Raw genomic sequence first — 27,598 nt, forward strand, 5'->3', positions numbered from 1 at the left:
CCACCTGCCTGACAGGGAGTCCGTTGCCTCTGCCCATTGTGTAAAGCTGAGCTGCCTTTTATTTGTTCTCAGATGGTTTCTTTCAGGCTTCAGGGATGCCTGAGATTCTATTTCGGGATGTGTCGGGTAGGTCTGTGTTGGCCCTGTCATCTCCTTCATGATGTTACAAATTTTGATCTAATCCCCCTTCAGCTTTGTTTTCCCAGAATGAGGAGTTCACAGCTTTTTAGACATCGACTGCATGTCTCACTTTCTCACTTGCCTTTGTGTGTCTGGTGTGTTTGCTGTGTGAGAGGGCGTCTCCCCATTAGAGTTGGGGCACCTCGAGGGCAGGGCCATTTCCCCCCTCCCGTGGTTCTGCCACAGCTGACACACACAGGAACACTCGCACTGCACAGACGCACCACGAGAAGCCCTGTCTCTGCTCCCATCCCAGGCTCCGCTGTCCATGCTGAGGTCAGCTTATCAGCAGCCACAGATATGGCCCATCCCAGGTTCGCTGGCTCAGGCATCGTGCCTGTGACATGAGAAGCCTTTCTTGGTGCTGTGACGGAGCGCTGGAGGTATGCAGAGCTCGGCTCTCAGGCCTCTGTGCAGATGATAGGTTACCAGGCCCAGGACGGCCAGGGCAATGACTGTGATGTGCACGTCGACCTGCCCTGAAGAAGGGGCTTGCAGCCGGGAGGGACTGAAGGTGGAGTGAAGCAGACAGGGTGGCACGTGGGGATGTCACTGTGCTCTGGTTCACATGCTCTCTCATCTCATCTGGCCTCCCTTTTCTTCTCCTTCCCTTTCTTTCTCATTGTTCCCCACCCCTCTCCTGCCCCCATGTTTTGGGAGTTGTCACAATGATGTGTGTGATCAGTACCATCCATCCCCAGATCAGAGTGTCAGAGTTCTGAAGGAGCTTCTGATTGTTGATTGTTGGCTTCATACCATCATGGGTTCCTTTTTGTTTTAAGTTTTTCTTTTCTTTCTTTCTTTCCTTTTTTTTTTTTTACCGATTATCCCAAACTCCCAGCTGTTACCCACTTACCTAGTCCCCATAGCAAAGCCCCCACCCTCCTCACTCCTGCACTCCTACCACAGCACACCAGTTCCATGTAATAGCGAGCTGGAGCAGTGGTTGTCACTCGTGCACAGTGGTTCACACCCGAGGAAGGTTACAGCCACAGCAGATCAGTTATAATAAACAAGTGAGTGTTACACAGGCAGGGCCTGAGGGTACCGGCCTCACCCCCCACAACATAGAAAGCAATGAGGGGTCTCTAGAAGAAGTTTCTAGTTTGTGACTTTAAAATACAACCAAAAAGGAATAAGTACCCTCTGTAGACTGCATTTCAATGAGCATTGCTCAGAATTGGCAAAGTGGGGGGTGGGCTCAGCCAGGAGAGATGAAGGGAGAGTGCTGACCACAGGCCAGCTGCTCCTGCCCCTCCGTTTGCTCTCTGACCAGACTGGCACCTCCGCTCCATCTCTTGCCCCACATCTGCTGGAGCTTGTCTCCCCTTGCACACCTCTGTCTCATTCTACTGCGGAAGCATCAAGTGTTCTTAAAGAGGCTGCAGGCATGTTAAAGATGGAAGGCTGTCCTTGGAGTGGTTAGGGAGCCTTGGTCACATGACCGGAAATGGCAGAGACCACTTCCAGGACCTTGAGAAGGAGAATAACATTCAGTGTGCAGCTGCTGGGTGCCACATGCTGTCACACAGGCATCCCACCTGAAAGACAGGGAAGTCAAGTGCTGTTACTTTCCCAGCAGGGAGTTGACCTAGAAATGCAATACACTTGCATCGTGCCTCTCTCCCCTGGTGTGTGCGACTGTGCCAGGGGAATGGGGTGGGGAAGGGGATGGTAGAGGTTTTTGAGGGGCTGATCTTGACTAATGATGGGGGTATCTGAGAGGGGAGAACAAAGTTGGTTCTTTTTATTTTTTAATTCAAAAATTTTTTTGTTAATCCTCACCCAAGGTTATTTTTTCCCATTGATTTTATTTATGTATTTATTTTAGAGAGTGTAGATGGGAGGGAGGGAGGGGGAGACAGAGAGAGGAAAGACAGACAGAGAGAGAGAGAGAAACATCAATGTAAGCAAGCCATATCGATTGGTTGCCTCCCGCACACGCCTTGACTGGGGCCAGGGATCGAACCTACAACCCAGGTATGTGCCCTTGACGGGGAATCAAACCCGTGACCCTTGGGTGCATGGGCTGATGCTCTAACCACTGAGAAATACCATCCAGGGCAGAAGTTGGTTCTTTTTTAAAAGTTTATTTCTGGTTTAGAATTAGTATGTGGTCATTGCAGAATATTGAAAATAATAGAGAAATAAAAAAGTGCATAAATTAAAATCACTCATAATGCTGTCATCCAGAGATAACTACTAGAACTGTTCACCTTTTGATGAGTTTCTAGGTGTATATGGGAGGAGAGTCTTTTGTTGCAAAGGATACCTTTAATTATAAAGAATAGGAGGACACAGCCCTAGCCAGTTTGGCTCAGTGGATAGAGCGTCGGCCTGGGGACTGAAGGGTCCCAAGTTCGATTCTGATCAAGGGCACATGCCCAGGTTGCAGGCTCGATCCCCAGTAGGGGTTGTGCAGGAGGCAGCCGATCAATGATTCTCTCTCATCATTGATGTTTCTCTCTCTCTCTCTCCTTCTCTCTTCCTCTCTGAAATCAATAACAATATATATATAAAAAAAGAATAGGAGGACGCAGAGGACAGTGGGTTCTCAACGCCTCCCACTTCTGGATGCCTGCCCGCCCCTCCCTGCCCCCACTTTGACCATTAGCACCAGTTGGCTGCCCCTGGGAACTGGGCAGCCACTTGGCTCTCTGCTGAGTTCCCACTGGGCTCTGAGTTGGGAGAGCTGACCAGAAAGAGGACCCTGCTCTCGGAAAGTTCCCATCTATAATAATAAAAGCATAATATGCTAATTAGACCAGACATCCTTCTGGTTGTCCTTCCAGACAACCTTCCGGACAAAGCCAGGGCTGCAAGGGAAGCCTGGGTCCCGGGTGCCTGCCAGCCGCCAGAGGGAAGCCGGTGCCAGCAGCCAGGGGAAGGAAGGCCTACTCTTTTTTTTTTTTTTTTTTTTTTTTACAGAGAGGAAGAGAGAGAGATAGAGAGTTAGAAACATAGATGAGAGAGAAACATCGATCAGCTGCCTCCTGCACACCCCCTACTGGGGATGTGCCCGCAACCAAGGTACATGCCCTTGACCGGAATCGAACCTGGGACCTTTCAGTCCGCAGGCCGACGCTCTATCCACTGAGCCAAACCGGTTAGGGCGGAAGGCCTACTCTTGCACGAATTTCGTGCATCAGGCCTCTAGTGTAATATGGAAACACAGAGCAGGAAGTAGCTGGGGCAGCCCCTGCCCCAAAGCAGAGGTTCTTGCAGGAGGCATGGGGTCTCCACCCAGCCTTCTAGTGGCAGCCACCGTGTCGATCGGTCAGTTCTGGGTTCTGGGCGAGTGTGACCAAGGGATCATTTTTCACCTCATGGATTCTAACCCTTGGGGACTCTATTCTGCCCTCTAAGTCCGGACACTGAACCATGTCAGTCCTTCCTGTATTTAAGACTTGCACCGTGTTCCTCGCCACATCCCAAAGCCCTCTCAGGCCAAACACCTGCAGTTCCCACACCGATTCCTATGGACAACATGGCTTTCGTGCCCTTTGGTGCCGGTGTGGCTGGAGAGAGGTGGAGCCTCTGGCAAGGCTTCCTGGAGCAGGTGAGACAAGAACGGCGTTTGGAGAGTATGGTGATGGCAGCCAGAGGGGGAAGCCCATTCCAGGCTAGGGAATGGCATGCAGGAATGTTCATCCGCGGCAGGTGTGCGCACATGCCTGCACGAGTGTGAGCTCTTGCTGGGGCCAGGGAGAAATCCCAGCCCCCTGGGCTCCCCCCAGCCATGTCCTTGTATAGCAGTTGGCGTGCTCCCAGAGCCCCACCTACTGTACTCATGCAGAGAGCCTGCCGCTAGCTGGGCGCTAGCTGGGCCCCGGGCCCACTCTCTCAGGATCGTCTTGTCATCACAGCCGGGGTCAGCTGTTGGTTTGGGAAGCCTTCCCCAGTCCAGCGTTTCATGATGCGCAGCCAGAAATATAGGGTCGGGCAAAAGTAGGTTTACCGCTGTTCCTATGGAAAATACGAACATAATGATTAATAAATAATAATACAAGACTGAACTCTGTGTTTTGTGTTCTCACAACTGTAAACCTATTTTTGCCCCACCCTGTGTAACCCTCCTGTTCGCCAAGAGCCTTGGATCTTGGCAGGCATCCTGGTGGCCTATTTTAAACTGAAGGGAATGGAGAGAGGTGCCTCTCGGGCTGAGTTGAGGACCCTTCCCTTGTGGGGCCATGTGGGGCTGCTGGGCTTGTCACTTTCCCCCTCGATGGGCCAGTGGACACCTGTCTGTGGGGAGGGCACAGGAGTGGGAGATAGGGCTGTTTTAGAGCAGTCCAGAAGAAGGCTTTCACCACCACATGGTGGGCCCTGGTCTGGCGTAGGGAGACTGGTTTGCCCTACATTCTTCTGTGTTGCTGTGATAGCTGTATGAGCCAGCTGCTTGACTACCCTGTTCATTCTCCCCATCTGGAAAATGGGGCTCACATGGATCTGCCCTGCCTGTCCAAGTGCTCCTTGGACTTGGAGAATGGTTCTCAACATCTGGGCCATCTACCGAGCCCCTGTCGTCTTGCTCTGTTGGCTAAAGTCACTCTCCCCACCAGGCGCAGCCCACTATGAGCAGACACAAGCTCCAGTGAAGGATCCAATCTAGCCTGGTGCTTAAGATCTTGGATTTGGATTTGGCTTGCCACACCTCTCTCTGGGCAAGTTCCTTAATCTCTGAGCCTCGGTTTCTCATCCGTGAAGAGGGATGACAGTGCTACCCCACCTCCTAGGTTGTGTGGGGAGCAGTGAGGTAATGGTCCGAAGGACGGGGACCTGCCACAGTCAGTGCTTGACTGCTGTGACTTGCATGGCCCATGGAGAATTCACAGAATGCCGCCATGGACAAAGTGTACCTGTAATGATGCTGAAACCCAGAGAGGACAGGCCCCCAATCAGCCCAGATCAACTGAGGTGGAAAATAGTCACTCTTTAGTAAAGGTCCACAGAGCGCCAGGTGGGGATTGGAATCTGGCACTGCTCCCAGGACTCCGTCAGAGCGGGTGGGATGCTGGTGCTCATTCCTGAGGAGAAGTGGGCAGGGGCCACAACATGCCAGGTCTCTAGGGGCAGCGTGTCCCTGGGGATATTTCTCTCTGCTGTGTCCTGGCTGGGCAGATGAGTGGTTACAACTCCAGAGATGCTGATTGCTGATGCACAGCAGGCCCAGGGTGTGGTGTGGGCATCTGCAATGTTGGGAACTTTCTTGGATGATTCTGATGTCCTTGAGGGGAGTGGAGGTGTAGGAATCGGAAAGCTGGGAACTGACCCTGGCCCTACTGATGGGTCTTGGATAATAGGGTCTGCCTCCTCAGACTGGTGTGAGAGTAGATGGAATAATATACCTAAAGCACCCAGCCTGGAGCCCAGTGCACAGGCCATACACATGCTTATGTTGACTGTTGAGTGAAAGGTATTTGTTGGTTTCCAAGGGACGGGGAGAGGCTGGAGAGAGGGCAGCAGCTGCCCTGTCGCCAACCTGCCCACCATGTGGGCTTCTTGCAGTCATCAGCTCCCCTTTGTCCCCCAGAGCCCAAAATAGCAGTCTACAGTCAAGAGAGACAATGAGGGCAAGGCACGTGGCTGGGCTGGAAGGCTGATGGGTGCAGGACAGTCAACCTTGGGGCTTCCGGCCTGGCTGTCTACCCGGCCAGCTCCGGCTTTTTATAGAGGCTGCGTTAGGTGAGTTTGTGCATGGGCCTCATCTGCCTGCGGCACGTGGACCCTTCACAGAGGTGGCCTGAGGAGACGTGGCCCCCGGGCTGACCTGGGTTTGAGTCTCCACAGCAGCTGACGCCGTGCCCTCAGCCACATCGCGTAATGGGAGCAGCCAGTCAGGGCAACTGAAAAAGGAAACGGGCTGCGCCCAACCCAACTCTATTATTAAACTTTTCTCTAGCACTTTCTCCCCACTCAGCCCTTTGCCACCATATTCGTGAGATTGTCCCTGTGCCACCCCAAAGGGGTAAGGCCAGCAAGGGCTGTTTTAGTTTCATAGAATCACCCATGGGATTTCCCTTTTTTGGCTGCAGAAGAGTGACTAGCTTTCAGAAGGTACTTCTTGGGGTATCTAGCCCATAACCAGGAAGTCAGGGAACCTTTCCCTTTAAGTTACTCTTAGAATAAGGTATCTTTTAGACAAACATGCTTTAGATGAAGCAAATCAGTGAAGCCTTGAGGATATGGCAGTGTTGGGCAGTCAGCATTCTCACTGGGCCGGAGATGAGGGTCAGGCCCAGTAGAGGTGCAGACCATGTAGGAACAAAGCTGGACCCCTCTTAGTGTATCTGCGGTGTGGGCATCTGCTTCTTATAGTAGCTCGAGTTGAACAATCCTGCTCTTGCCAGTTACATCCTTGAAGGCAGAGCTGTTAGCTGGTCACCCACCCTTTTTTTTTTTTTTTTTTTAAATAGCAGATTTAGGTTTCCAACAAAATTGAGAGGAAGGTACAGAGATTTCCCATATATTCCCTCCCCACTACATGCATAGCCTCCCTCGTTATCAACATCTCTCACCAGAATTGTATATATTTTTTTTTACGAAGGATGATCCTACATTGACGCATCATAGCCAAAAGTTCATAGTTGTCCTTAGGATTCACTGTTGGTGTGCATTCTGTGGGTTTGGACAATTGTGTAATAACATGTATCCACCACTACAGTACCATACAGAGTACTCTCACTGCCCTAAAAGTCCTCTGTGTTCCACCTATTCATCCCTCCCAACCCCTGGCGACCACTGATCTTTTTACTGTCTCCATAGTCATCCCTTTTCCAGAACGTCTATGGTTGGAATCATACAGTATGCAGCCTCCTCAGACTGGCTTCTCTCACTTAGTAATATGCATTTAAGGTTCCTCCATGTCTTTTCATGGCTTGATAGCTCATTTCTGTTCAGTGCTGAAAAATATCCCACTGTCTGGATGGACCACAGTTTACTGTTCATTCACCCACATCTTTTACTGAAGGTGGGGAGACCTGCATCCAGGACTAGACCTGTTCTCCATTCAAGGCTTATTTGCATAAGTGTCTTACTCCCACCCCTTTTGTGGTTTTGCTGGTTCTTCAGATTTGTTGGGTTGTCAGGAGCCAACGAGGTGATTAAACAATAAAAAAGAGGGAAGAGAGCTGTTGGGGGAGCCAGCAGCTGGCGGGGTAAGACAGTCAGGTCTTGAGTCCTATGGCTGAGCTGGTAGGAGAGATTGGTAGGCCTGGGGTCTTCACAGGAGGCCTAAGACCCTGCTGAGTGAGGCACTCAGTCCCTCAGAGGTGATGGGGCAGGGCCACTGGGAACTGGGAGAAGGCGCTCCTGCAGGGTCCTGGCAGGAGCAGACCAGCACAGAGGGGTCCCTGAGGCCAAGGCCACAGGCCTGGTGCTCCGCTCCTCACTGTGATGGGAGGTGTCTGGTTCCCCCCAGAAGGCGAATGGGTTATAAATAGCCGATGACGGAGCTGTAGTAAGAGCTGCCTCTAGCGTAATTGTCGATTTTGAGAGTGCCCTGGCGAGGGTTGGGAGGGATAGCCGAGGTTAAATTCGGCCCTGTTGGCTGATTGGCATTTCTTGAGCCGGGTGCTAATCCCTTCAGGAGGTCAGATAAGCTCCCTAGCGGCGCCCCTGATCTTGACTTTGAGGCCAGTTAACTCTTCTAGGGGGACCGTAGAAGAACCCCAAAGTCATGACCACTCCACATTGCCCGAAGCAGAGCCGCAGCTGACGTGGGGCTGGACTTCCAGAGGGTCCATTCAAGGAGGGCCAGTTCCTGAAGTGCAGACCGGACCTGCTGTGTGGCCCTCTCTCGGACGAGGCTGTCCCACAGGGAGGACTGTTCTGGGACTGCCCTTTAGTGAATGAGGAGAGAAAGACCTCGCCTCGAAAAGTAGCTTGGGCCCAGGGAACCCGGCATTGCTGAATATCAGGGGTGAGTTGGGTGAAAGGTGCCAAGCAGGCAACATGTACCAGTCCCCATCTGTCCACTTCCTCTACAGCCTGAGTCAGGAGACCCTGGCCCACCATGATCCCAGGGACTTTTGTAAGTAAGAGCAGAGCGCTTCCCCTGAGGTCACCCAGTGCCTCACCCTTTGTGCAGAGTAAGGGTAGGTCTCCAGCCCTGCCTACCATGGGTCTCTGGGCCAATGGTAGGTAGTTCCCTGCTGCCAGTACCACCCCCCCCCGCCCCGCCCCTTCAAGTACCTGGGATTCTGGCCTGGCTTTCTCCTCCAAGTCTGACCCCTTCCTTCCCTGAGCTGGGGCTCCAGCTCTACTTTCCCCTGTGATTCATAGTCCACGCTCTTGGATTTCTTGGAACCTCCTCTTTCTAGGACTGTAAAACCTGGTCCCTGCGGAGCGTCACCTCCCATGGGCTGTTCTCTGCTTTATGGCTGCTGTCTCTGCGGCGCTCACTCCCCCGTCACGGAGCCGTGGCATCCAAGAACAACAGTGACTGCTTGTTCCATTATAGACTCAACTAGCTGAAACCCGCTGAGACACTTCGGGAATACATTATCCCCAACAAGCTCTCTTGTTAAAAGCCAGGTCCCTCTGCTGCTGCCTCCCATCTCCCCTCTTGCTGGCATCTGAGCAGGGTTTCCGGAACTATCCTGCTGACTGTCCCCAATCTGAGTGCCTTTTTACCTGCTGCAACAGCTTCTTTCTAACCACCAAGGGTGACAAGTCAGGCGACTTTGGACAGGGGACTTACGCTGCAGGTGCCCAGAAATGGAGAGCATTGGATTTTATTTCTTCGGGGTCTTTTATGCTCTTCATCAGAGCAAGATACCTCTGAAGGAGGAAGATCTTAGCTGGTCGTGTGGGGTGAGTCAGGAGAAGGATGGTCTTCCAAACAGGCTTGGCACGAGCAAGGGGATGCTTGGCGATGATGGAACGCGCCGCTCCATTGTGCTGGAGGGAAATGGCTCACGATGGGGTACGCGGGAGATGAGCCTGCGGCCAGCTCATGCGGGACCTTGACTGTCAGGCCGGAGGGTTTGGACTCCTCCTGTGGGCAGTGGGAGCTGGTGCCGCGCCTGAGCATGGGAATGGCAGGGTAAAAGCCAGTGTAGAAGGAATAATTGAGGGGCCAGGGAAGGGAGGGATGCTGGGATAGTCTTGGCAAGTACAGGGACCCAAGGGCTAGTTGAGAGTTGAGCCATCTGCAGGTGCAGCTTGACTCTGCCTTGGGCTGAACTTGCACCCTAGTGTCCCAGCCCACAGGCTTTGGGGGTTCAGGAAGGGAGCGCTTTGGCAAGATTCCTTTTGTGTCTGAGAGCTGAGTTCTGTGGCCCACGGTATGCCCTCCCCAGCTAAGGAGATATTCTGGGGCTCGAAATTTCCCTGGTGCCCTCTCCTCCTAGAGGGGGAGAGACCTCAGTGAGCATTCCTGGCTTGAGCATTGTAGATTGTCATCTCCTTCAGGGACTGACTAAGGACAGAGGGAGCCTTGACCCCTTCCCTGGGTTTGAGCTGCTGTTTGGCATCTGAAAACAAGTTGTTAGGCAAGTTGGTTCTTATCCTCCTTTCCCCCCTCCCACGAAGGCTGCAAGGAGCTTGGGGCAACCCTAGGACCCAAGCAGTGTTGAAAAACACCAGGTTGTGTGTCCCTCCCCTCTCTCCCCCCCACCCCCCCTGGAGCCGAGTGCCTGCTCCCAGGATCTTCTCCCAAACCTTGTGGAGAATGATGGGCAAGACTGAAAGCAGACTTCCCTTGGCGACTTCCCTTGGTGACTCCCAGTAGATATCAGTGGGTTCTTAGCGCATGTGCTCACTGCCTCTTGTCCTTTAGGTGAGATCCTAGATGAGGTGGCTGACACATAAGTGGTGGTGACACCTTGGCATCCCACTTTCTGGGGAGCAGGAGCATGGACTCGTGTAATTAGAAAGAGAATGTGGGTCTGAACCCCCACGTCCTTGGAGAAAGAGAATTGTATGTGAGTGTCCACTCTCTACGAGGCACTGTGCTCATGCAGCTTATGAGTTTGGTATTGCTGCCTCTGTTCTGGAAACGAGGAATTAAGGCCTAGAGAGGCTAAGGTGCTTCCCTAAGGTTGCACAGCCAGGGCAGGGATTCTAGCTCACGTGAGTCTGTTGACATCATAGCCCATGTTCCTTCTTGTTCTTACTTGTCAGAGCTTGCACATCCTGCAGCATTTTCTCTGTGCTGCAACTCAGCGCCCTGCTATCACTCCCGGGATCTTGGTGGTGCCTGAGCAGTGGAATCCATGGACACTAAATGCCATTCTAGAGGAAAGTTCTCCGGGACCGAAGAGTTCCAAGTCCTGGGCTCCTCCCTCCCTCCACCCCTCCCTTCCACACATCGGGTGGCGCCTTGGCCATGTACCTGGCGCAGTGCAGCACGGTGGGGAATGCACAGGGAACAAGTCAGGAAACTCTAAACTCACGGAGCTCACATTCTAGTAGGAAGACAGACAACAATGAACAAACAGTAATAACAGATTGTCATACAAGATGGGAAGGAAGCAAGGGAAACTTGAAAGGTAGGAATGAACAATCATGTGACTACCTAAGGAAGAACATTCTGGACAAAGGACACACAGGGAGGCAGAGGCCAGATCGTGCGGGTCTCGTAGGCCACGGGAAGGGACTTGGGGTTTGTTCTGCATGTGAAGGGGGACCACTGGAAAAGTGGAGAATGATGGGCGGGGCTGGGACCATTCTGGCTGCTCTGTGGAGAATGGGTTCTAGAAAGGCAGGAGTGGCAGCTGGGAAACAGGAAGGGATGGTGGTAGCAGGGGTGATGGAGAGAAATGGAGGGACTGAGATAGAAATTGGAGGGAGAACTGGCAGATTGCTGGTGGATGATGTGGGACACGAAGGAGGGCAAAGAGTCCCCGGTGACTCCTGAGTTCTGTGGCTAGAGCACCAGCATTTCCGTTGTGCACCTTTCAAGTGTGAGACACCACGAGGCATCCAAGTGGAGGTAATAAGATGGAAGGCAAGTGGATGCGTGAGCTGGAGCCCGGAGAGGGGGCTGCTCGGCTTGTGCCTGAGGCAGTCAGGCGGGGCAGCCCCTCAGAGCACCCTGAGGTCCTGGGAGATCTCAGCGCTGCTGACATGGTTCTTGGTGTAGTTTGTGCTTAATCATGACTGTGGAAAGCAATAAGATGATGGCATGAACGAGCCACACAGAAGAGGCACTTAGTCCCTGCGATCACATGCCTTGGGGTCGAGATGAGGACGTAGCTGCATTTGATATGACAACATTTCTGTGCCACTGAAGAATGGGGTGAAGTTGGTACTCATGGAATTGGGGCTTGCTTCACCCTTATGGTCCTTGACAGCATAAGTGGAGGTATCCTTTCCGCGGGGTACCAGCTGGGTGCGGCACAGAACAAGTGGTACCGTCTTAGTCCCATGCTGCGGGAGCTTCCTGTCTCACACACAGTTCAACTTAAAAAATGTCTCCTGAAAGCCTGCTCTGTGTGAGGCACAGGAGGAGGTGGAAGTGAGAGTGACTTTGGCAAAACCAACAAGGAATGAACATCTGTAGGGCAAAATGTCTTAAGGGCTGTGAGAAAGGTGGCAGGTGCTTCTGGTGCACAGAGGTGGAAGGCAGGGCGGGCGGAGGTCACAGACCCTTTGTGGGAAGGATGGGCAATTCCCAGTGGTAAGAGGTGAAGGGAGGGCAGCCCAGGGATACCACTGGAACCCCTCAGCATGGTGATCACCTGAGACCCACCAGCTCCTCTCTTCATTATCATCATGCTGCTACCCCTACACCAGGGTACTCTTCCCACACCTTTGGCTGCATGCGTCTCCTCTGGCTCTTCCCCCACCAGCCATGATGATGATGTGGTAGTGAACATTTCTGATTTAGGCCGTGATCTTGTTTAAAATGCTTTAGACGTTTTGTCCTATTTAATTCTCACAACGACCTTGTAAGGTAAGTACTACATGTATTTTGGGGAGGTAGCATTAATACCCCCATTTTACAGATGCGGAGTCGGCGTCACTGAGGTCACCTGGCCCAAGGTTCCATCTGGTAAGGGGCAAAGCTGGGGTTCAGAACCCAGGCCTTTACTCCAGAGCCTCGCTCCTAACCGCTGGCCACAGAGCCAAGTTTTAAGTCCTGGGTGGAAGAACATGTCCCCAACATAGGGGACACGAGGAGAAGCACATTTCAGGAGACTGGACAGACACGCTGATCTAGACGACGCTGTTCAGAGAGCATGTGACACCAAGGAAAAGAAGGTCTGAACCGCGACCACCATCCTGGTGCGCCTGGTGCAGGTGGCAAGATCCCCCCCCCCCCGAGCCCTGTGCTTCCAGTGTTCACAAGATCATGCCCATAGACTGATCGCATGTTATCGTGCAAGACTGTTGAACTCTTACGTGGGATCATACCCCTTCCCACAGGACTCTCTCGGAGGTTCGCTTTTGCAAAAGAGAGCCCCCCTGAAATGAAGCCAGACTGTAGCCCCCTGAGCAGCCGGAGCCACGAACCTTAAAGGTTCCATCTCCAAGTAAAATACGTTTTCTTTCTCTCTCTTAGTGATGTCTACTTCCAAAGATGCAAAGCTGCCAAGTGGATGGGAGCAGCACCTCTCCGTGCTAATATGAGGGTGTCTATTTTGTGGAGACAGCACCCCTAAATCTCCCCACTCACAATGTTATTTCTTCTGACCCATGTGTCGGCCTGTATCTCCCACTCCTTTGAGAGCTTAAGGGAAATGATGAGCCACAAAGTGCAAGCGTCTGCATTCTGCTGTCTCTTCACCATCCCTGGCTACTGCTCTTTTTTTTTTTCTTTTTCTGTTGAATAAGCAAAAGCAAGAGCAAATTTATTCCTCAGGATCTCGTATGAAAATGCGTAGTAATTGTTTCTTTTGCTATTGTCAATATGTTTCTGTTCCGTTCATTGAACTTTGTTCTCAGCTCCACCTGCCAGCTCACAATTTAACATATAGGTTATTTCCTCCTGTTTGCCCTTTATAAAATGGCATCACTTTCCCCTCTGGGTCTGGGCAGAGGGAGTGCTTTTCCGTGTGCATATGCACGTGTGTGTGTGTGTGTGTGTGTGTGTGTGTGTGTGTGTACACGTACGCGCACGCGTGTGGTGTAGGAGTGAGTGTGGAGGGGAAGGGGGAAGGCCACTGGGATCTGATTTAGAGCGAGGCCGCCCCCCAGCCTGGACTTGCTCAAAGGCCTCCCATTACTCTGCTCCTTCCAGATATGGGAAGCGCCCAAACTCAGAAGGAAATCGATTCTGATTTATATCCAGGGTGGGGTTTAATTAGCAGCCTTGATTAATATCATTGTCGTCTGAAACCTTGCCCGATGCTCCCTCTGCTTGGGTGTATTTAAATGTTTGGCTCCTGAGGCCTGGTGCTGAATTGGCCTTGACCGTGGGACCCTGAGCAGTCTCATCTCCGAGCCTCCCATTTCCTTGCCTGGGGGGTTTGGATCATGATGTCACCCCACAAGGGGATGAGGGTATATCACACAACACTTCTCAGGCCCAGCCCAGGGCCTGACACTTTCCCTTCCCTGCGGGAAGGGGGCCACTCTTAGCAACGCAGGGCGGGCTCCCGCCTCCCAGCCCATGGGCGGCCCTGCAGCCCCGAGCTGTCATGTAAAGTGGACCAGGCGCTGTCATCTTACCTCTCTCACAGCCAGGGTGAGGATGAGCAGAAGTGGTCTGGCGTGTTATGAGGTTCAGCCTTTTGTTTTATAGGTGGGGGAACTGAGGTTCGGAGGAGTGAATCGACTCGCCCAAGATTCCCAGCTGTTCCCAGCATGTAGCCAGTGTGCTGGACCGTTTGGGGTTCATCACGCCGCTCTGTCCATTAACTCATAACATATGCAGAGCTGCGCACCTCTCTGTGTGTGGTGGTGGACGGACAGATGGCCCTTCTCCTGCCATATGCTCCGGCCTATTTATGAGTGTCGGGGACTGGCGGGGTTGTGGACCGTTGCACTGGGGCGGGGAGGCTTGCCTGTGGCTAAGCCAAAACTTACCTAGCCTGTGTCCCACATGCCTCTTCACTTGGGCCCACTCAGCCGATACCTAGATGTTGGTAAACAAGGGCCTCTCTGTGCCCTTCACTGAGCTTGATGCCAGGGGAATGCACAGAGAGGGGTGGGGGTGGGGCGAGCTGCCTGCCCCTCAGCTGTTTGTAGGCCGGACACATGCCAGCAGAGGTCAGGACTGGCCAGGTGGGAGAGGTTCTGTGGCTGATGATGGTCAGAGCCGCTGCAGGGGGTTAGGTGGGGGCAGGGTGGGGTTGGCCAGCCTGGAGGAGGAGGTGGGTTGTCACCGGGGCCTTGGAGGCTCTGGGTTGGATTGAGAACAGTGAAAAGAGGAAGACTTTTTGGTTGGGGGAGATGCTGTGAGCAAGACATGGAGAGGTGTGGAAGGTGCATTTAGGGGGCCCAGGGGTTCACACTGAGGCGTGCGGAAGCTCTATGAGAACGGTTTTATTTTTAGAGGCTGCTTACCTGTGTTAGTGATTGGGCAGGCAAGTGTCTGGTTAGATTTAGCTAGTCTAACGCAGTGATTGGGATCATTATTTCTGCTAGGGTATTGCTGAGACCTGGCTTTACCTGTGACGGACACTAATCCGCCTTGAGGATAGAATGGGACCCGAGAGAAGCATGGTGAGCTGAGTCCCCCCTCTCTGAGAAGCGCAGGTCCAGTGGGGCCCCTGGGGCCCCGGGAGAGGAGCTTGTCAGCCCCAGTCTTGCTTTGGATTCACTGTGGTCCCTTCTGGGTCACAGAGTGACTTCTCGCCCCCCCCCCCCCCCCCGCCCCTGCCTGCCTCAGCCCGCCTCCTCCTGAGGCAGCTTTCCGCTTATCTTAATTTATTGATGAAAACTTGTTTTACGGTCCATAGCACAGACGGCAGCAGCTCCCTGCCAAAAGAAAGCAGGCTCGCAAGTCGGGAAAGCAAGCTGCGTCCCGGAGATGGGTGGCTGGGGACTGGGAGGAGAGGAGTGAGTACAGCAGTCTGGGCGGATGCGCGCTGCGCGGCCACTGCAGGAGTGTGGCTGCCGGCTGGGAACCGCTGGGCTCCAGGACCTCTCTCGCCAGCCCCTGGTTACAGGTGCTCCGCCCGCTCTCAGCAAGCTGGGTGAATGAGGACTGCAGGCCATAAATACTAATAACGACTCCCATTTATGGCTTTGTACAGGGTGCCGTGCTAGGAAGTTTATTTTCATGAATCTCATTTAATCTTGATGACAACTCTATGTGGTAGGTACCATTAATTCCCCATTTAAAATCCAGCACTTGAGACATTGCTTTCCAGATTCCCCTGGCTGGTAATGAGGGAACCGAGAACTTGCACCTGGTGTACCTGGATCCACGGCCAGCATGGTCGCCAGCCTTCCCTGACCCAGACGTCCGGCCCTGGCCCGTATGCTCTTCTGCGTCGTGGCGGCTTATTTGCCTAGAATTGCTGGTCCAGCCGGCTTGGATGTCCTGGAGGAGGGGCCCTGTCTTTCGCTCCTGTGTGCCACCATGGCACCCTGGTGCCGCTCAGCAGCACCCCTGAGGCCCCTGCTGCAGGTCTAATGAGCAGTTACCAGCCAGGCCCTCCTTGTCGTTCCTTTCTGGAAAGCGGAAGTCTTTGAGTTGCTCTGGTTCCCGGCGGGTCAGATGCGGATAGTCCTTGTGCCCCTGCTTCCCACAGGCGTGTGGAGATGAGGGCTTTGCTCCTGTGAGCTGCAACCTCCTCACCTGTTCAGTGGGCTGACACCTCCCCAGGAGTCTGTGGGACTGTGTGCCTGAGCCCGTGTCTGTGAAACTGCTCTCCAGAATACGAACGGCCCGGGGTTGTGATTATTTCAACAGGCTCCCCTGTTTTGTGGAAATGTAGGTGCAAAAATAAGGTCAGTTAATCTCCAAATTAGTTTATTTTGTTCCTTCTTGCTTCCTCTTGCAGAGGAATAGCCAATTGTTTTCACAATTCTGGTAAAATCAGTGAGGTAGGCAGATTGCCTTGGTTGAAAACTGCCCCCTCCCCCCCCAACACATGTTCACCTGGGCACACACCTCTCCCTCCCCTAAATAGGTGCCCTCCACTCACTCGCTGTCCTTGCCACCTTCTCTGCTCCCCAACACCACCATTCCCGCGTCAGTCGCCAGCCAGGCACCTGGGACCTGGACCTTGGCTCCCACTCCCAGCGGGGGCTGTGCTTGCTTCCTGGCCTTGGAACCAGGTAGACCAGGTTCAGGCTCTCGGTTCCCTCATTGACCAGCCAGGGGAATCTGTGTTTCTGGGTCCTGTACTCTTGGGCACCCATTCCCACCTCCCTTGACTCAGGTTAGGCTAGAAAGGTGTTGAAAATGATTAATAAAACAAGGTGGGGCTTTCCTGGGTCTGTGTGTAGTAGGCACAGGGTTCGGAGTCACAGCAAATTGGATTAAAATCCCAGGTCTACTGACTCCACGTGTGAGCTTAGGCAACATGCTTAATCTCTGACCCTTTCGTTTTCCCATTTGCAAAGTGGGGGAAATAATAGTAACTTGTGTGGTTTTGTGGAAAGGAGTTGACACAGTTTGTGGCATGTAATACGGGCTCAATAAGTGCTAGATTCATCGTCAGTATTATTCTCATCACTGTCACCACCGTCACCCTCACCAGCGCTGCGTCACCACCCCTGTTACTATCTCTGTCACAACTTTTATTTCCTGCCCTCCTGGTCTACAGGTAGGCTTCCCGGCCACAGAGGCTCGCTCACACCCATCACACCCTGCTAGCCTTCCTTTCTCCAAGAGGGACAGATCTAGGTCACACCTTCTGGCCTATTTGGGATGACCCAGGTCTAAGCAGTGGGGCATGGTGGTTTCTGCAGTCAGGTTTCCTGTGTTCCTTCACTGCTGCACCTCTCTGTGCCTTTTTCTCTCATCTACAAAACGGGGAGGGCAAAAATAACCTGCCCCCAACCCCGTCATTGGGTTGGGAGGATTAAATGAGGCAGAAGAGGCAAAGCTCTCAGGACCGTGCTGGCGTGTGGCCAGTGCTCACGAGCGCTGGTGCTGTACTGTGCCCAGCAGCGCAGCATCAAGAGGTTAAGGGGGCAAGTCAGGCTGTGGGGTGGGAGCAAGGCATGGCTCCTCCCTGGACGAGCTCTGTGACCTTGCACAAGTTCCTCTGATGAGACTGTGGGCAGGCAGCTTTCAGCAGCGTAACCTGAATTGCAGGGCATGTGTCAAATAGTAGAGGGTGGGCCATGGTCTCCTGTTCTACCAGGAGAATGGGATGGAGAGATGGGCAGAGCCAGGTGGATACCCACCTCTCCTCCCATATCTAGTTCTTGCCCCTCACTCACTGTCTGCACATCAGCCTTCTTGGGGACCGGGCCTGATCTTGGCACCACTGCCTTGGCCTCTGAAGCCCAGAAAGGAAGGAAAGTGTGAAAGGAAGGATAGCAGGGTGTGATGGGTGTGAGCGAGCCTCTGTGGCACAGGGTGGGGAGGGATCTCAGATTGTCACTTAAGTTGGTGAACTTACCTGGTCTGCGTCCTCCACTCCTGGCGTGGGTGGACACGGCTCCTGGCTGGCGGTATAAATAATAATGGGCATGGGTTCCCTAGAGAGAAGGCCAATCATGCGTTGGCCAAGTCCAAGGGCTGTAGCAAAGGTGTGTGGGGGTAGCTGCCCTGCAGCCAGAGATGGACCTGGTTGTCAGCCGAGATCTTTCCTGATATCTGTATGTGTAATTACAGCGTGTGATTTGCTGAACTTAACCTGCAGAAGGTCATTCTCATTTATTTATTAAAGGGGCCTCCATCATGTGATGGCCGGGACAGAGGCAGCCCCACTGAGAGGCACCCCGCAGTGCACGATTTTCACTCTGACTTTTTTTTTCACCTCTGGAGGCGGGGCTCCTTTTCTCAGACAGGGAGGATGGGCCTTCCGCCCCATTCTGTAGGAGGCATTGTCGTCTCACAGATTATTTGAGCGCTTTACCAGGAAGATGTGATGCGAATTCAAGGTTTCCTTGTCCAGTTCCCCTTGCATTTTCCAAGGAGTCTGAAAAATAGCACAACACCGTGTACGATATTCATATTCTGAGGACCACAAAGTGCTCGGCAGGCGCAATCCGTTCGTCCTCGAGGTCTTCCGGATGCTGGCAGGTGCTTTTCCTGCCTCAGTCTCCCAGCGGGGGAACGGCTCGGAAGGCTGAGTGGCTCCCCAGAGCCGCACAGCACGCCGCAGTCCCCAGGCTCTTGGCAGTCCTGCGTTCTCAGGGAAGCCCCCGTGGCCCCAGTTTCAGTGTGATCCTTGAAGGTTGGTGTCTTAAGCCCATCCCTTTCTCCCATGGCAGCCCTGGCTTCATGTACTCGTGCTTTGATGCTGTCAGAAATGTCTTTCTCCCCAGATGCACAAAATAAAACAAACGCAGGAAGGAAAAATATGCTAGTGATTGGAAAATCCCTCCGCAGACTCCTCTGACAAGCTGTTGTTCTGAGTCCTTGGTGCCTTCGCCCCCAATTTAGAGTGACCGTGGGAGTTCAGACAGTGCCTCACACTGTGGTCCCAGGCTGTCTCCCCATGGCTCCCGTGGGCCCAGGAGCCCAGGCAGCCCTGGCCCGTGGGGTGCAGGTAAGGAGAGCTTATGCTGCACCACCATCAAGAGCACCCCTCCCCACACTAGCACCCTGCCTGACAGTAACAGGGCCCGAGGCTCCAAGCTGTTTCCTGTTGGGTATTGACAAGTTCTGTAGGAAGGGGAAAAGACACCTCCAAGGGTCAAACCCCCACCCCTAGCCTTCCCAGCAGAGGGCAGTCCTCCGACAGCTCAGGGAACAGCCACCAGAGGAGGGTAGACTGTCAGCCTCCCTCTTGGGAAGTCCTTCCCCTGCCCCTTCCGCCTTTTGGCCCCACCTCCTCTTGTGTGTTCTCGAATAGGGATGGGACACAGCTGTATGCCCACCGTGCATGACCTGCCAAGGTCCTTGAGCAGAATCCCGCGGTCAGGGCCTCCATCCTCCTGTTGCCAGCAGTGCGCAGGAGCGGGAAGGGCTGGACCGAGCTAGCGAATGCTGGGGTACAGTACTCCCTGTGCCCCTTCTTCCCTCCACCCAGCCCACCCCGCCTGGGCCTGCAGTGCGCTTGACTGGGAAGAGGTGCAGGTCTGCCACGTCGAGGCCTGCCCGCGGGGCGGCGGCGGCGGGAATCGATGTTTATGGATGGTGAATGATTGCTCCTGCTTCACAAGGCTGGCAGGTGCTTTGTATCATCTGCTGCTCTTTGGCATCCAGCTGCACATCACTGTGGTCCTTCTGGGGGCTGCTGCTCAGGCTTTGTTCCTGCCGCAGCCTCCGTCGCACCTCGAGCCCGCTGGGGGGTTCTGAGCTGTCTCTGCCTCCTCTTCCATTTCCCCACAGCGGGAGTAGGCCCGCGGGTCAGTTTGAGAAGATGGCAAGGTGCTGGCACCTGAGAAAGTTGATCTGGGTCCTGCTGTCAGAGTTGAGGAGTCCAGATGGCCTGGGAACTGGGTGCAGGTGGAGGTGGGGGAGGTGAGCTCCGTTGCTCTGCCGGCCTTTCTCCCAGACAGAGGACTGGCTGTGGAAGACGGGGGCTTCCGGGGGCTGTGTCGGGAGAGCACAGGTGGATACCCACCTCTCCTCCCATATCTAGTTCTTGCCCCTCACTCACTGTCTGCACATCAGCCTTCTTGGGGACCGGGCCTGATCTTGGCACCACTGCCTTGGCCTCTGAAGCCCAGGGACAGGCCCGGATTATCCCTGTCCCTAGAACCGTGCCACCCTGGGTCCCACCCTCGGTTAGAGTGAGCCCCTGTCAGGGCAGATGCCCTCCATGCTGAGGCCAGGCCAGGAAGCCCAAACAGATGGGCAGTGAGTGTTTCAGCGAGCCAACCTCTACTCCCCATCCCCCATCCCACCCCCTGGGGTCAGAGGGCACCAGGCCCTTTGTGCAGCCCTCTGGGGATCAGGGCTGCTGGAAACTGGGCATTTCCCCCTGCCCAGGGCCCTTAACCCACAGGAGGGTGGCAAGGGGCTGCCCTCAAAGTCTCAAATGGGACCTCCCTCATCACAGACTCTCATCCTCATGAACTTTCTGGAGTTGTAGACTGTAAGAGGTATTGTAACAGGATCTTCTCTCAACAGGTAGGTGTTCTGGTGAACTGGGGAGGGGTTAGCCCCTACAAAGTTCGCTGGAGAGAAGTGGACTCTGGAAACATGGAATTTAAGAGCTTTATTAACCTCCAAGGCTTGCAGCTCCCACTTCAACATCCCTTACGTTTGACCATGTTGAAATGCTCTCCCCTAGGCCTATCTTGATGAAAAATAGCCTGATTCTGCAGTCATCAGAATGTAACTGGGTTTTGGATATGCAAATGCTTTATGTAATGGTTATTTGGAGGAAAACTCAGTTCAGAAATATGGGTGTGATCTCCCTATCACCTGTGCAAGCTGGTGATACTGGGGGCTGTGAACTGAAGTTGTGAAGACTTTGGAGGCTTTGAGAGAAAGTGTGGGGTCAAAAAAGGAATGACCGAGGAATCATGTAATTTGGCTTTAAATTATGCACAAACTTAATGTGAGCAAAACTTGTGCTATGGCTGCCAGCCAAGGCAGTGGAGGCTTAGGCTGGATTACTAGAGGTATAGCGCTCAGAGTGTAGGAGGGGAGAGTGGTATCTGTATACTCTGTGTTGGTCCCTCCATAGCTGGACTCTAACTTTCAGGTTGGGACAGCGATGAGCAGTGGAAGGTGGTGACTCAGAGGAGGTGGAAGATCACAGAGCCCTTTAGTAGGCCAGGAGAAGACTTGAGCAGGAATGTTAGATACCAGCCTGATATTTCAAGGCCTGCCACACCTGTTCTGGGTGGGCCTCTTGGGCAAAACTAGAACCGAGGCATGTTAGCCATAGGAGAGTAGATGCTTGAGTTAAAAGGAAAGAATTCTTGACCAGTTAGAGTTGTGCATAAATGGAATGGAGCATCTGGTGGGATGGTGAGCACTGGGAGTCTGGGGGTGCTCAAGGAGTGGTTGGACGGCCTGGGGCCAGGGACAGCTCACACAGGGGGAGACCTCTCACTGAGAGGCACCTCCCCCTCTGTGCTCTCATCCTCCTGCCTGCTGGTGGCTTTGGCAAAGACATCTTTGTGATTCTGTCCTGTCCCTTTGCTCCATGCAGAATTAGAAGCGTTGTCCACCCCCACCCCCTTTACAGCTGTGACAATGAATGAGCTGCGGCGGCCCCTTGGAGGCAACGGGCATTTGAAATGCAATGTAGCAGCTCCACTCCCGGCTCTGACGTATGGTCCTTTCTCCCAGTGATGAAGTTCTTGGCAGGCCGGCTTCTCCCGGGCCAGGCAAGATCATTGCTAGCCACATGTCAGGCTGTGAAATTAAAGTCACTTTGGTTTTCTTTTTTATTTTCCACATCCACTAATTTATTAAATGCCATTAAACATTGTGCTTGGCTCTGGCTTATAAAGAGCATTGGGGAGTGCTGAGGCCTGGTGTTTGAAAAGCTCCTGCAAAGTGAAGAGGGGATGAGGCTGGATGGGGGGCCAGGGGCTGGGCTGGGCTGGGGCTCTGCAGACACATGAGACAGCCAGTAAAAATAGCTAGAGGGTGTGATGGGCCCCAGGGGGGCTGGGCAAGTGGAGCGGGGGACTTACAGGCCAATGAGGGGCCGAGGCGGGTAAATTGGGAGTAGCCTAGGGCACTGAGATTCATTCTAGATGTAACAAAGTGGGGGTGAATGGGGGGCCTCTTTTCCAGGTGGGTTTGTGTGTCTGGGTCTGGTTCTCTTCCCAGGCTGTCTCCTGCTCAGGCTCTCCCCACCCTCCCATCCATCCATCCATGCATCCATCCATCCATCCCTCCATCCATCCATCCACCCACCCATCCATCTGTCTGTCCATCCATCCCTCCATCCATCCATCCACCCACTCACCCATCTGTCCGTCCATCCATCCATCCATCCATCCATCCATCCATCCATCCATATTTATGTAGCATGTTCTGGGACCTGCGGGGGAAGAGATAAGAACCTGGCCCTGGAGTGCTGGTGCTTTAATGAGGGTGGGCATCAGTCTACACAGAAGGTTGATCCCTGTGTGCTTAGCTCTGGGTCCAGCCCTGGCATAGGAGGTCACCCCTGGCGAGGGCCACCCCCACAACGGGGAGAGGCTGTGGCAGTTATGAGGGGACACTGGAGTGGCTGTCCCTGAGCACTGAGCGATGTGTAAGTGGGGATAGAAGCTCAGGAAGGAGTTTGGTGTGAAGGGGAAATTATGGGCCTCATCCCCAGAGAAATGGGATGCCTGCATGAAAAATACATAAGGCTACATGGCAGAAGCATGTATTAAAACTACAAATCAATATGCTTTGAACTGAAGATGAGGAAAATGCAGTGGGGATATTGGCTAGTTACAACAGGCTTAATAAGTGAGGTGAGTCTGGAGTGCTTATTCCCTGCGTGGCCATGGCCCCACTGGGCCTCAGCTCACTCGCTGTGCATCTGGCGGATGGGCCCAAGGGCGATGGGGAGATCCTGAGACAGCCTCTGAGGGCTCAGGCAGGAGAGTCCTGTCGGAGGGAAACCCAAAGGCATTGCCAAGGGTGAGGCACTGTTCCAGCTCTGGGTATTTAGCGAGGAACCAAACAGACCCAAATCCCAGCCTGCACAGAGATCAAGGCCATGGGCAAATGCAAGGGTAGAACTCATTTCTTCAAGTTTTGATGTGGATTTATTTGGAGCCCTGAGTTGAAAGTATTTAGAAATGCCCTTGGTTGTTGGGGGGAAGGACCAAGGGGCAAGGGAGGCTTGTCAGGATGGTCCCTGGGCCAGCTCCTGCTTAGAGAGGGGTGCTGACCAGGCCCGGCTGGTGACCTTGGGTCATTCAGTGCTAACAGGGGCTGGATCCCGGCCCCCTGAGTCACTCTGCCTCGCCCCAGTCTCTTCCTGCCTTGGGCTGACTATAGCTCGGTCATCTCAGCTGAGACAACCCTCTGGTTTTGGAAGGGAATTTCCCCGAATGCCACCAGCTAAGCTCTCTGGCACTGATCTTTGGCCGTGCCATTGCAGACCTTGCCTCCTTCCTGTGCTTGGCACCCTCCGTATGAGGCGGCTCCCCTCCCTGCTCCTCCCCTCTCCCATTCCTGCCTCACCCTCTCCCTGCTCCTGCTCTGCCTTCGGATATTGGCTTCCTGTCTTCTTGCCCTCCTGCCCAGCAAACCTTTTCTGCTGTCAGCTCCTCCCTTCTGCCCGCTGCCACACACCAGATGTTGGCCTGTTCTGTGTTCCTGCCCCATCCCTCACTAGCTCTTGGGTGGAGTCTTCCCAGCATTTTTCTCCTCTCATGTTGTGTTGACCCTCAGAGCCAGGACGCTGCCCCACCCTTGGAGGGGACACACGAGGTTGTTTCTTTGATGTTGTCTTCTCAGGGCACTGAGAGCTAGAGGATGGACACCTGGCATGGGAGGGCTGGGGCAGAGTTTCTTCTCTACTAACACTGGGACTGGATAGTTCTTTATTGGTGTGTGTGTGTGTGTGTGTGTGTGTGTGTGTGTGTGTGTGGTGTGGGGGGGGGCAGGGAGTCCTGTGCATTGTTGGATGTTTAGCAGCACCCCTGACTTCTACTCACTAGGATGCCAGTAGCAGGCCTCTCCCCAGGTTGTGTCAACCCCACATGTTCCAGACATTATCCGACGTCCCAGGAAGCAAAGCTGCTCCTGGCTGAGAACCACCGGGCTAGGCGTTGAGAACACTGGGTCTCAGTCTTGGCCAAACCCGGGCCGGAAGGGACCTGAGTTCCATTGTCCAAATCCCACCTTTAAGGGAAGTTGGACCTCAAAGAGCTCAAGAATCTGAAGGTCACACAGGGGAAGGTGATAGAAGAGGCACTTTATTTATGTATTTATTTACTTTTTGAGTTATAAGAGAAAGCTGATTTAGAAAGTTTCTGAGGTAGCAGAAGTGAGTCAGCTGGGCTGTGTAGGCTCAGGAAACAAGTTACAGAAGCAAAAGAAGGGCCCTTGGAGCCCAGGAGAGGGAAGGGCAAAGGTAATGCTGGGGCTGGGGTGAGGGGGTGGGGGGAGAAGAGGGGAAGGAAGGGACAGGAGTGCTCCCCAGAGGGAGAGCACGGGTGAAAGAGGCATTTTAGACAAAGATTCAGGCAGCTCAATGCAGGCTGGGCTGACCAACAGGCCAGAGTCAGGGAGGGGAGCACCCTGGGGTCTGGGCATGAGATGGGGGCTATGGTGGGGGTTGTGCTGCTGCTCCCCATTGGCCGGGCTCGCATGGGCATGCACTCAGTCCCCTAGGAGTGGCAGTGTGGAAGGGGCCTGCACCAAACGCCAGGAAACCAGGTTCCGGGCCCATCCGGCAGTGTGACAGGCGCCTGCTCCCTCTCAGTGTCATTTTCTGTAAACTTAGGGCGTGATGTTTGTCTGCTTCCTGCCTGGAGGCTCTGCTGGTTCTGGGTCATCTGAGGTGGGGACATAGGGTCCATATCAGCAGCCCTCTGGGGAGAGATGGAAGAGTGACAGGGGTCTCAGTCACTCAGCAGGCATGTACCATGCCTTTGCCCAGCCCCGGACTTAGGTACAGGCTGCTGGTGGGGTTGCCCCTCGGTAGGCAGCAGATCTCACCTGGGACCTAGCCTGAGGCCTGGTGGGGTCTGGGCATGGCAGTGAGGGGGGAAGCAGGTGGGGGGCGGGCCCACAGCTCGTTTCGCTCCGGGTGCTGGAGGGAGGCTGCTGGTGGGTCTTGGGGAAGCTTGCAGACCAAATCAAGGACATGCAGTGTGGATCCGGAGAAGCAGTGCTGAGGAGTGACCGGCTCCTGGGAGCTTCTGAATCATTGAGCTTTCCCTGGTGGAGGCTCTTTGAACTCACATCCATTCCCCCAGGAGGGAAATGCAGAATGAAGGCACAGCGGGGACCACCAGGCCGACTCCCAGTGAGAACTGGCTTCTGGGGAAAGCTGCACTCTCTGGGGAGGGTCCTGGGGGCCCTGGTGTCCCAGCTGCCGGGAATAGGGGCGTCCTGCAGGTCCAGGAGCCCAAGTCAGCTCTCTTTACTAGGCTCCTCAACCTGTAGCCAGAGGCCGCAGCAGCGGGTTTCTTCTTATTCATGGCAGGGTCTGGCTTTAGGAACCATAAATCTGCAACATGAAGGTCATGAATTTCCATGGTATGATTAATGAAAGAAAAATTGAGACGGCAGCATAGATACTGAGCAGATTGAAGAAAGTCAATGACAAGTTGGATGAAAGTTTCTGAGCCTCACGGGCAATCCCAGAGGTTCTGACCCAGCCTGGAGCGCCACCTAGTGGTTGCAAGGGTTATTCCCCTGGCAAAGCATAGGGATGCCCCCATTGGGTGGATGGATGCTCTGCCTGAGTGTGCCCACCTTGGGAACCTTGCCCTAGGGCTGCTGAAGGGCGTAGGAGGTTCAGGACCCCTCTCCACAGCGTGGGAGACCCAGGCAGCCGCTCCACTTACCTAACTCCCATCCCCTATGCTCCTTGAACAGTCTTGGTTTAATAATACATGGGAATTCCCCAACTTCTTTGTCATGCCCAGTCTGGATCACCTTTGTTTCCCCATTTGTAAAAATCCCACTGATTCTTTAAAGCTAAGCAAGCCCTGTCAACTCTACCCTCCAAATATATCCCAAGTCGGACATTTCTGACCAGCCCTCCGTAACCACCTGGTGCAGGTCACCGCCCGCCGGGCCGCCCCAGTGCCTCCTGATTGCTGTCCCGGCTCCCCCTTTGCCCCCGATGGTCTGTTCTCCCAACAGCAGCCAGAGCGATCTATTGAAAACATAAATCATGTCACTGTCCAGCTCCGGAGGCCTCCCACCCCACTAAGAACAGCACCCACATTTTCTTTCCTGGTGCCTGCAGCGTCCTGTCTCATCGGTCCCCTGCCGCCGCCTACTGGGCCCCCACCACTTGTCACCTCCTTCACTCTTCTGTGGCCACTTGGACACCTCAGGGCCGTTCCCTCTGTGAGAACACTTTCCCCCAGGTATTTGTGGGGCTCACTTCCCCTCTTCATTTGGGTCCCTATGCAATGGCCACCTTTCTCTGACCACTCTGTCCCCAGTTACTTTCTAATCCCTTGCCCACCTTGATTTTCTTCACAGCACTCACCAGCGCCTGAAACTCTGCGAGATCTTTGCTTGTTCCCATTCTGTGTGGGAACTCCCCCTTCATGAGGCCAGTGCAGTTTACCGCCTCCCCCAGCACTCGAAAGGGGACTGGCACTTACCAAGTAGGGGCTCAGTTTGGGTCTGCGGGCTGCCTGTCTTACCGATATATATGCGTCTCCTCTCTGAGCTTGGTTCCTTGGTTCATAGCACGGCTTCGGCACCAGGAACTGCTACTTCCACCCACTTCCCATGCTTGCTTCCACATCAATTCTCAAAGCAACCCAGGAAGTAGGTGCTATTATTCTCATTCAGAATAAAAGGAGTTTGCAAGTGGCACAACCAGGACCAGCAGGAGCCGGGTGTCAGATCCATGTCTGGCTCCCCAGCCCCTATGTGGAACGTCTTTGCCCTCCGTCTGCCCCAAGCCCCCCCATCCTTGGGGCACTGTCTCCACCAACTGGCATCTCGGACCAGGACAGCGACGGCCTCCTCTGAACTCCTGTGCCGTTTATTTGGCACCAGTGTATACTGCCGGGGCAGATGCTGCTTTTTCATAGCTCCCACCCAGCCCGAGTGGAGGCCCGGGGAAGGCAGGCCTCTAAAGCAGTTGTAGCTCTTCTGGCACGGACGCTGCATGCTAGAGGCACTCAATAAATATCGGTTGACTGATTGATTGGCTTCTCAGATTCAGCACACTTCCTCTGGGCTGCGGGAGGGAGGGGGCTGTCAGCTATATCGAGCGTAAAATAAGGCAGACGTGGAGATTTGCAGCCAATGAAACTGAAGCTTCCCCAGGTGAAGTGAGTGGCGGCGGCGGCCCCAGGGGTGCTGTTGAAGAGTCGGTTTTCGGGCCCATAGGGCTGGTTGCTGGCTTACCAGATGGATGGCGAAGGCAGTGACGGCTGCTCCGTCCTAAACCTCAGCCAGCCCCTCAGTCAGCTCTCAACCAGCCCAGCGAGTCCTTTTCTTTTTCCATCTGTGGGAACTTTGTTCTCCAGGCTCTGAGAACAGTGGGCAAACGGCCCTCTGCTCAGGACCACAGGGCAGTCACTGGGGGGTCTGGCTCTGAGGAACTGGGCTCTGAGCTTCTTTCCCTGCCCCGAGCAAGTGCGTATTGCTTCCCCTGACCGCCACACACCCTGCCCAGACTCCTTCCTGAATGCCAGGACCTCTCCCCTGCCGGGTGGAATAACTGCAGCCCCCCATCTGCACCTAGGACCCGCAATATTTCTCACATGCTTTTGCTTATGTCTCATTTAATCGGATCCTCAGAGTGACCCTAGAGGCCAGTGAAGCCAGTGTAACCCCATTTGC

At 54.0% G+C, this 27,598-nt stretch overlaps 1 protein-coding gene across 4 annotated transcripts in view; it reads left to right on the plus strand.

Annotated features, from left to right (window-relative positions):
- The window catches only part of TSPAN9 (tetraspanin 9), a 204,459-nt gene that overhangs the window by 171,231 nt on the left and 5,630 nt on the right, over positions 1-27,598 (plus strand). The window lies entirely within an intron of this gene.

Source organism: Eptesicus fuscus, chromosome 7 (assembly GCF_027574615.1).
Source record: "Eptesicus fuscus isolate TK198812 chromosome 7, DD_ASM_mEF_20220401, whole genome shotgun sequence".
Taxonomy (NCBI): domain Eukaryota; kingdom Metazoa; phylum Chordata; class Mammalia; order Chiroptera; family Vespertilionidae; genus Eptesicus; species Eptesicus fuscus.